We start from the raw sequence: 11440 nt of genomic DNA, 5'->3' as shown, positions 1-11440 counted from the left end.
CCAAAGCTTTCAAGCTAAGTATCTCAGAAAGCCAGAAGACACTGTTTAGCCAGAGTGAGAATGAGCAAAATTTGCTCAGGTTGCATAGAGAGGAAGGTAGACGGTCACTGAAGATAAAAGCCTACTCTATGGTTTTACCAAAGACTCTCCTTGTTCAGATACAAAACATTTGTTTAAGAATGTTGCCAGACCCACTTCCAAACACATCTGCAAGTCAAAATGTCACATGTCTCCCCTCAAGCTAAGCCCTCCAACCCCAGGAACCACTGAGTCTTCTTTGACTTGGACATCAGAGGCAAGCAAGTTGGTCAAATTATTTTAGAATTGAACACGAACTGCAGAAAATGTTTGTGCATTGTGTACAGGAAAAAGCATTGGACCCAACACTGGGAAACCTCTCCATTTCAAAGAATGTCTGTTTTGTCAAATTATTAAAATACTTATGATTCAGGGTAAAGGCTTCTCAAATCAGAATGGGACAAGTGGAGAAAGTATTTATGGTGAAAAATTTGAAGATGAAAGTTTCTATTATAAGCATGAGCAGGAGGGTTTATGGAGCATGGCAAATGCAGGCTGTAATACAAATGGTTCTCAGTTCTTTATTACAATTCTAACTGCACGCTTAGGTGGGAAACATAGGTATTTGGCCAAATAATTAAAGGAAAGGGGAAAAAATAATAATTAAAGGAATGGGTATGGCAGGAATTCTGGAAAATGTAGAAGTGAAAGGTAAAAAACCTGCCAAAGTGTGAGTTATTGCAGAATGCAGAAAATTGAAGGAAGGGGATAATTGGGAAATATTCCCAAAAGCTGGCTCTGGTGACAATCATGGAGAGTTCTCAGAAGCAGATATAGATTTTAAAAATGTAGATAAAACATTATTAATAACTTAAATAAAAAACATTATAAATACTTTTTTTAAGTCTCAGAACTGGGAGATGGACATTAAAAAATATATAAATTTTTAAGATACGTGGAAGTTTCAAAAGCTGCTATTGAGAAAGCAGAAAGATTAAAGCTGCAACCTATAGCTTTAAGCTGCATGATGAATACTGGTGTTTGTCAACCAAAGATGTCAAATTAGCAGGGAACAATTGACAGTTGTTTGGAGGCTCTTGAAACAGATCCGTCAAATACCTGAACACTGTACTTTAGAGCTCAAGGATGGCAAAGATTAAAAAAATATGATCAAGCATTGACTGCTCTTAAAACAGCTCGGAGATAGCACTAAAATATAAAGCTATCCAGGCAGAATTGCTAAAAGTCAAAAAAAAGATAAGGCACAAAAGGATAAAGAGAACGTAACATATGCAAAAATGTTTGCTTAATAAAGAATTCAGTTTTGCTTAAATATATTGTGTAAAGGCAATAAGAAAATTTAAGGGGTTTTGTCTGTTACATATGATTCTTAATGTGCTTCCTTTGATACTTCAGTTCTCTACTGTTAACAGTTTAGGAATATTGATATGGGTTTACTCTTAATAAAAGTGTTACAAAATAACAAAAAAAAAAAAAGTTGCCATATGCAAAGACTGACTGGCCAGGTCTCTTTATCCCAAAATGAATAAGCACTAACCAAACAGTCCTGGCAAATTCTTCCAGATCTCATGGGCTTTAAAGTATGTGTGAGGAGGCCAACTGTGCTGTCTGACCAAGACTCCCCTGATAGAAGAGGAAACAAAGTCCAAGGGGACTGACCTGCTTTTACCAATTCAACTCCTAGAAAAAAAAAAATCTAATTATTGAATGCTGGAGTTCTTCCAGAAATGAGGCTAATTGGTGACTTAGTTGCTGAGTCAACTAGTCCTGTTAGACTGTCAATTATTGATTTTTTTTTCACTTTTAATGTTTTTAAATGGCAATTCTAGTATATAAGAGAATGAATGCATCAGATCATGCTGCCTTGATTCTAATGGCTCCTTCATAAGCCCTAGAACTAAATGAAAATGTATTGTGTGAAAGAAGACTCCCTCTCCATGTCCACTCCTTGTTTCACTTTATAGAATTCCATTAAAGTACAATTTCTCCTTTTTTTCCAAATTCAAAGGGGTCGGCGATAAGAAGGGACCATGGAAGATTTTCCTTAACCCTGAATCAGCAAACCAAAAATTAGAATTTGTTGCATTCCTAGTACAAAGGTCAGGGACCATAGCCAACATTTCCTTCCAGAGGAGCTTAGTGCAATAATTCTTTGAAGTATGTAATCTAAAGAAGCTTTTATTTCATGAAAAGTCTCCATCTGAGCATGTCTATTTTTTAAAAGGTAGATATACAAAGGCTAATTCATCTTCTAACACACATATTTTATAAACAGTGCATAATCTTAATGAGAGGGAGGAGAATCATGCAACTCTAATAATAATGCAGATCTGTAAAATCTCTGATGTGCTGCTGAAAAAGCAAAAAAAAAAAAAAAAGGAGAGAGATTAGCATTTAGACAATTATGCTGGTAGTCAATAAACATCCTCAATCTCATTCAGAAAAATATTGAGCTATGAGTTTTATGTCCTGAAAATATGTGGATGTAGAAATCAATTTAGAACAAGTTCTTTCTAATAAGGAATTCTAATTCTTTGTCTACATGTCTTTCTGATGTTTCGAAAGAGGTACAACTGGCCCACCATTGAAGAGATATGCCCTTGCTCTGTTTTCCCTACAGAAGACAATGGTCATATATTTGTGTTGAGCAACTCTATTCTCTTTCCTGGTTCTGATGTAAGACGGTTGGCTAGGGTTAAGAACTTAGCATCCTATAACAACTAGTCATTTAACTCATAGCTAAGTTATGAGGGCCTCCCAAGACCACCACACTTCACACTTCTTGATGATCCACCTTGGTATACCCAACAGATGTTATTTACATGTATAAAACACCTCCATACACAATGGCATGATGCTAAAAATAACTCTCCTTCCTCTCCCATTTATAAAGGGGAATTGTAATGATTATAAATAAGGAAAATTTTTAACTGAGTTAATTTGTTTTTAAAAAAATTAAAACGTTCACAAAATGTAATAGTTTATATTTGTAACAAATTATTTGTGATGCACCCTTACAATTGAATAGGAACTTCATCGTGTCATAGAAGCATATAAATTAATAATTCTTAATAAATTATTCTAACCCAAAGACAAAAATAAAATAAGTACATTTCAGTAAAAAAAAACAAAAAAAACAAAAAAACAAAAAAAAACCTATAGTTTGTCAGAAAGCTGTAAATTCACATAAGGAGCTTTCACTGAAGATTTTACTCTGAGATGGAAAAACTCTCCTGAAGCAAAATAATTTACCACTAAAATGTAGTCTTTATCTAATTTAAGTCATGTCAGCTGAGTCAGTACTACATTCTTCTCTACACCTAGTCAGATGAAAGTACTCAAGAAATACTCTAAGGTAGGAATTTAAATTGTGGGAGAAAATGGCTAACATTTAAGTGATATTCAATTTGTTCCTAAACATGACTTATAAGATCCATCAGAGCCTGATGCTTACCTCTATCCTTTACAATCTCATTCCCTCAAATTTGAAAAATGTTAGCAAATTAAATCCAAGAATATAAAAGTGATAACATATCATAAGGAAATGTAAGGCCAGTTCCACTTCTAAAATCAATAGATGTAATTTACCATACCAACAGATTAAAGCAGAAAACCATATAACAATCTCAAAAGGTGTAGAAAATACATTTGACAAAATTTAACATCCATTCATGATAAAACCTCTTAGCAAACAGCGAATAGTAGAAAATTTCCTTCGTGTGAGAGATAGCATCACTAAAGTATCTGGAACTGAGGAAAGAGATTGATTACAAATATTCACAAGTAATATGTTGTGATAGAACTGTTGTATATATTGACTGTGGTGGTAATGGTTACATGACTGCATGGATCATTCAAAATTTGTAGAACTCTACACTAAAAAGAATGAATTTTAATATATTTAAAATATACCTCGATAAACCTGTCCCCCCAAATTAATAGTTACTACTTACCCAGTACAACTTTAATAATGTTCAAATCCTCTTATAAATACAAAGTATCTACTACTCTTTCTTTTTTAAGATGAAGTGACAAAGATCTAGAATAATGTTGTCTTATATTTCTTAAGGTGAGCCATGACTGCAAGCCACATATAACATCTTAAATTTTCTAGTAGCCACGTGTTTTATTTTTATTTTTTTGATGTATACAGCTCTTTATTATAATTCATAAATACATCAGAAATTGACATCTTTAAAAAAGATATCTAGCTTCTAATGGGCTTCTACTTTCTGTTATGTATTTAGAAAGCCCAGTTTACTTGATAATAGTGAAAAAGGCAAAGCAACATCTTAGTTTCATTATGACACTTTCATGTCATAGGATCTTTGGGTCTCCCCGGTTCAAGGACTATACTGTCTAATAGAGCTGCCCACAATCAGTGCCTTCTGCAATTATAAATTCCAACGGACCACTTGGCCAATGGACCATTCCATCACTTCCAGCTGTTAGGGGTCTGGAGCCATGCCTGAATTTACATTTCTACTGTTACCCTTTGATTAATTAGGGCAGTTACATGTATCTTCGAAAAAGTGTTATCACTTTACCAACTCTCTCTGCCAAATAAAGGATGCAAAAGCATTGACAACTGCCGACAAGATATATAAAGCTCCTCTTATCTCTCCAAATCGAGTTATTTGGAATCTTGAGTGAATGCAAACAAAGCAAGAGCAGACTGAAAACTCTTCCCCGAAAAGCAGTATCCCTGTGTTTTAAAGTCATTTTTAAAAAGCGGGTGAAATTAATTTTAGTAATATATTTTATTTAACCCAATATATCAAAACTTACCCTTTCAACATATAACCAATAATGTAATTAATAATGAGATAGTTTACATTCTCTATTTTCAATTAAATATTTGAAATCTGGCATGTATCTTATACAATCTCAATTCAAACTAGTCACATTTTAAAGTGCTCAACAGCACTGTGAATAATGGCTATGAAATTGGAGAGAGCAGACCAAGAACTTTCCCAAAACTGCATTCAAACCCATGGTCTCACCTGTACTCAGTATCATTTACAAACATTTGATGTACCGAATTGCATTTAATTGAATATTCTACTGTGAGCTATCACAAAGTCACAATTTTGCAGCGATTAAAAAGAGAAATTTTATTTAACTATTTGAACATTGAAATCAAGTTACAGGCAACTCATAAGTGTTATCTTAAAGAATATTGTTCTCTGTTTTAATGTAGATCCTTTCCTTAACAGAATTCAAAGGGCCTATGGCTTCAATAAACGTAGTGATGTCCCCACATAACAACAAAACATCTGACTGACAATTTAGTATAGCGGAGTGGTAAAAAGAAATTTTTGTGTTGCCTGAGTAGACCAATCAGTGAAATTATAATGGTCATTGTAGATACAGACTCAAAAGTAGAAATCGGAAAGAATGTGATATATTTCTAGTTTTTTACTGAAAATTATGATTAATACTTTCCACTTATAGTTTCTCCCTTTTTAAAATTAGGATAGCATCTTTTCTACTTAGAATGAGAGAAATTTTAACTCCTAACCAATATGTTTCTAGACCATGTTAAAACTACATAAAAGGCATAGTAGATGCTTAAAATATTTAAGAAATGAGTGAACAGGCATTAAAGAGAATATGAGGCAACAGGAATTCTTACACTTGATTCATGGGTGCCTAAAACTATACAACCCTATGAGGATAATTTATCAAGTGTGTTCAGAACTATACTTGGCACATTTATTTTCTGTCTACAAGTCTTTTCTTTGGGAATTTATCTTATAGGTTTATTTGCCCACACTCAAAGAGACTTATTGATAAGATTATCCATTACAGCACTGTATGTAATTGCAAAAATCTGTAAATAATGAAAATGTCCCTATGTAAGGTACTAGTTAAATAAAGATCTATGAAACAGAACACTTTATAACTGGGGAAGGGGAAGGAGAGGGAGAGAAGAGGCTACGTATTCACAAGGAAAGATCTCTAAGCTATATTGTCAGTGCAGAAAGGCAATGTGTAGAACATAAATATAATATTTCCCTTTAGGATAAAAAAGAGTTAAATAGAAATTTATATTAGTTGGTGCTTTTAGTTCCATAAAGAAGTTCTAGAAAAGTACATAAAAACTAATAAAAGAGGTTACCTCTGGGGCTGGTGGAGTGTGCAAGAAAGGAAAGTAAGCAGCAAAAATTTGATCTTCCATTTTGTAATTTTTTAATTGGTTATTTGTTTGTAAATTCATAGTCAATTTTACTTTATCATTTTATTTCATTTTGAATTTTCTGGACCTGCTTCAATAACATTTCCCCTGGACTACTTAAGAATAAGATAAAGTGTAAGATTAAAACTAATTTTTACAGTTACATTTGTTAGATTCCACCTACATAACTGCCTACAAGGGTTATAATACATTTATTATGTTTATCTATAAACAGCTCCCTGATTTAGAAAGTACAAAAATATTCCTGATTTGTGAATTGTTTATAGTAACTGCTTAAATGCAGAACATATTAAAAAAACTTTTTAAGAAGTACTTTATATATAGATTTCTTTATAGACAACATGATTTCAATAATGGATAAACTAAAAAATGCACTAGATATGGAACTCTTAAGTTAGATATAAATGCTATAAGTGGAGCTTACAAGAAAGCTATTTTAAGATGTATAAGCTGAATAAAATGAAAAGTAAATAAATACATTATATTTTTCATAAGTAGAACTATAGCTATGTGGGGAAATAGATTAAATAATATCAATCTTAGTTCACATACTGGTTGTTCAATAAAGCAATGTTCGCATTATCGTTTGCTGTTTAGCTTAATATCTGGTGTTTGTCCTTTATTCCACCAAAGAATAGGTAAATGTAATGCCGGTCATTCTTTCTCCTTATCATCCTCATCTTCCACTCCACAGACTCAATGCTTATCTCAAGGATTTTAAATCCTGTGCAATGTTGAGGCTTCAGGAGTGTGGTGGAGATAAAGACAGCCCCCCTCTAATTGCTGGTCACCCACAGGTTAAAAACAAGATGTCTATCACCCATGCCCTTAGCATCCCATCAGATCTGGTCATTTCCTGCTACTCTGTGTGGTGCTCAGGGCACAAGAGGAATCTTTCCCAAATACGACAACCTTGTCTAGCTCCTCGCTAGTGTCTTGCTACATCCTGGATACTGCCAAAAAGTTAGGCCTACTCTCTACTGCTCTGAAATCCAAATAACTCTCTCCCCTTTCCAGCCTGAGTGAATCTCTTTTTAGTTTCTCAAAACTCCTAGGTGATTCTGGGACTCACCCTGTCCAAAGTCATAGATCAAGTCAGTATAAAATCTGTATGTGGTGGAAGGTCTCCTAATTCTCCAGCTAGTGTACTCTTTATTATTCATTATATACAAGTAAATTCTACTACCATCCTGAAACAATCCAACATAGCACTTGATGAATTACTTACTGCAATAGAATGTGCACTCACATGAACAAATTCACATAAGCCATGTGTGTTTAGGATGGCCACTTTAAGCCCTTAACATGTAGATAAGGAAGCTGAAATTCAAAGTATTTAAGTTAATTTCACAGTGCCTACTTGTGGCCAAGCAAGAATTTGAAGTGTAGTCTGGTTGAGTTAGAGCTTAAAGTCAAATCATTAAGGTGTGCTATTCTGCTACATGTACAGAAGTGAATGCTGTTTTTATACTCAACATATGGACATCTAAACCTACTGAAAAGGGAATTATGTATTGTTAAAAATTAGTTTGTTAAGTACTACTTATTACTCAGCTTAGAGATGATGCATCAATAATGTCCAGTGTGCTTACAGCTATATTGCCATTTCTTAAAATGCTGCTTCAGCAATTTATGATTTAAAGCCTCCAGCCTCCACTATAATATATATCATCTAGAAAAATAGTTCTTAATTACCAGCACAATATTTGAAAAAGCCAAGTCAATATTTTAAAGTACATTTTATAATATAATTATAGCAGAAGAGATGAATACTTGCATAACCGTATTTACTTTCTGCAGTAAATTTGGAAACACACACACACACACACACACACACACACATATAACTATACATATAGTATATTTTTCTGTATTCTGTTCTTTCTGTTAAATAGGTTGTTTCCAAATACAACCTTCCACAAATCAATCGTTTTATTTTTTATTTTTTTAGGTGAGGCAACGCTTGGTTGACCTCATAGATTGCAAGGACCTTGTCAGTTTACAATCCCTTATTTTTTTATTTTTTTATGCCTATAGCACCTGGTCTTCCTAGGTTGTCTCCCATCCAAGGCCTGACCCTACTTAGCTTCTGAGAACAAATGAGATTGGGTTTGTTCAAGGTAGCATGGCCGTAGACTGATCAATCATTTTAAATACATTTTACAATGTAAGCTCATTCTTAATGTTACATAATTCTGTTTCATCAGGGTTGAAAATACTTTATGGTTTGATAGTGTCTCAAGTTTATTAAACAGGATTTTATTTTTATATAATATAGTCTTCTCAAAAACTGGACTGTTGTCACATAGCTGTTCAGTTTTATGAGTCAGGCCAAAGGGCTAAGAATCACACAGGACTGATTAGATTCATTAGGGCCAGTTTGTCTGACTGGAACTATGACGAATCCACAACACAAGGGCAAGGCTGGGAATCCATCTTTCATCAAAGCCATGCCTTGTATATGGTAGGAACTCAAGAAATATTTTTTATCAATTGACCCACAGAAAGTTTTTAAAATGTTTAAATGGTCTTACTGTTTTGTCTATTCTCTTTAAAATCGGTGTTTCTCAAATTTTAGTTGCATACAATAAGAATTACCTAGGGATCTTTTTAAAAAGCAAATTCTGTTTCAGTTGGGTTGAGGATTGAGGTTCTGCATTTCTTATTAGCTCCAAAGTGATATTCATACTACTAGTCCATGAAATATACTGTGAGTAGCAAGGCTATAAACCTTTCTTCAAAATAGACTAGTGCTTATATAATTGTACTGCCATAGCACCCTGTACTGCTCTGCTCCTAACTTATCACATTAATTGTAATCTTGTATTTATTTGTCTATATTTCTTTCTAAACTATAATCTCCCTGGAGACAGAGACTCTTGTATTTCGATGCCTAAAGGATAATTAATACTCAACAAATACTGAATGTTGATCAACCAATGAATAAATATGTACAAAAGATACACCTCTATACACATCCTGGAATATATGTAAACACTCCCCAGGTCATTGGTGATTTTTCAAAGTCAGGGCAAAATTTATAATTATAATCAGGGCTGGCTTTTTTCTTTTTAGTGCATTGTGTATTAACTCATTTAATGCCCCCAACAACCCTTTATGAAATGAGGTTATTATAACTCCCATTTTAAAGGTAGAAATGGAGACATAGACATGTAAACTAGCTTATCAAAGTTTATACAGCTAGTATCATTGCTGGGATATGAACCTAGGCAGTCAGGCTTCACAGTCCATACATCTAATTACTACACGATGAAGATAAACAGAATTTCTCTGTGACTTTGGCAAGCTTCTTAACTTTAATGTGCTTTATTTACATCTTCAAAATGAGGATCAGACCCATTATAAAGATTACTTGGCAGAATCCTCCATTTAGTTCATATTTGGGTATTCTTGTGCAATCCCACAGGTTTATGTTATGAAGCAATGTGTAATTTTTCTTGGATACAAACATAAATAACAAAAGCCGTGCAAAGCATGTGCACCAGAATAGAACATTCAGCTAATATAGAAATGGGGGATCAATGAAACACCGGCATCTATGTGACCACATAGCTTTATTTTCCTCTTCTTATCTCATACATATTCCAGAGAAATGATGTGTTATGGTGATATTCTCAAATTTGAGAGCTGCAAAGGTTTTAAGATGTATCCCTAGGAAAACATCAAGGACCTACATCATGTTCCTGGTTGACATTCTCTTATGTGAGCACCTGAATTATAAATCTTTGAATAATTAAGGAAAAAATATGTGCATTTAAACATATCAGCTTTCTTTATTTAAAGGATGATAATACATAGCATTGTTTATGAAGAGAAAAAATCATACAACTATTTTGAGAGACAAGTCACTATGGTAACCATTTCTCTGCTTGAATTTAGAGAGGCAATGCCTTCTGCTACTGGGAGATTCAGCTTTTAGCAGCAGTTATTACATATTATTTTATATGGTCTTTTATTTTTGTCTTATACTAAATAAGTCTCCATGTCACCTTATTTAATGAAAAACTATCATTCTATAGAATAACTCATATTGCATATTTTATTAGTAAATGGAAATTTTATTGGTTAGGGCATCCTCAAAGACAAAAATAATAGTAAAATATCTTATCCAGAATGTTAACAAGGGTCATATATATCTTGAAACAATCAAGTGGTTTTATAGTAAATGATTTCATATATCTGTAAATTTTATTTTTTCTCAGAAAACCATTTCTTAGATTAATAAAAGAAAGTTAATACATATAACTCTGTATTTTGCAGCATGATAACTTTACCTACATTATTTTCTTAAACATCATTGAGAGATTTCCTTCCTGCTCTCCCATACAGTTATGCATGTGTTATAATAAAAAATAAATAAAGCTTTCCCAATCAGTGGTAAATATTTTGCAAACAGGAAAGATCATAAATTTTGTTCTACTTTAATAATACTTCCCCAGTCCCATTCAGGCCCTTTAGTGCTTGCTGCACTGAACCAGAGAACTACAATTTCAGAACAATAATAATTGAAATAATAATAACTATCATTTATTAAGCACTTGCTATGTACCAGGCCCTATTCTAAGACTTCATGTGGACACTAAATTTACAGATTTACCACAACCAAGGAAATCCAGAGACAATATACATTTAAAGAACTCAGATTTGTTTATATATAAAAAAAAGAATAGATAATACTTAGCATTGATTTTAATCTCTTTTAATCCTCACAACAACCCTCTGAGCTTGCTAAGAGATGTTGGGTATTGTACAGATCAACCTCCATATCCTCTAAATCCTCCCTGAATCCGTTGTACAGATTAAGAAACACGGTTGTTTTTCCTTTGGTGTCATAGTTTATGAAATGAAATAAACAATGCACTGAATATAAATGTATTAATAAGAGCTCAGGAACAATGGCTCATACTGGATAAAGAGAGAAAATTAGCTGGTGAGACATGTAATAAATATGCAACACTCCAAACCATGAATATACAAGACACCAATATTTCCTACAATGGTACATTAAAGCACCATATTTGGTTTGGGGTTTGTTTTTTATTTTTACAATATCCCTTATATTCCGAATTTACACTTGATATAAGCAATGATATTATGACTACTATATTCATACATGAGGGGGCCTGAAACTTAAATACTTGCATATACATCAGATGAACATGTTGTTGTCACTTGTTATTG

The 11440-nt window shown here is 33.2% G+C and overlaps 1 pseudogene; it reads left to right on the top strand.

Annotated features, from left to right (window-relative positions):
• The first annotated feature begins 219 nt into the window (after window positions 1-219).
• Window positions 220-1328, top strand: LOC120591122 (peptidyl-prolyl cis-trans isomerase D-like; annotated as a pseudogene).
• Window positions 1329-11440: the final 10112 nt, after the last annotated feature.

This window comes from Pteropus medius, unplaced genomic scaffold, assembly GCF_902729225.1.
Source record: "Pteropus medius unplaced genomic scaffold, Ma_sr-lr_union100, whole genome shotgun sequence".
Taxonomy (NCBI): Eukaryota; Metazoa; Chordata; class Mammalia; order Chiroptera; family Pteropodidae; genus Pteropus; species Pteropus medius.
This window is presented reverse-complemented; position numbering and strand designations above follow the sequence as displayed.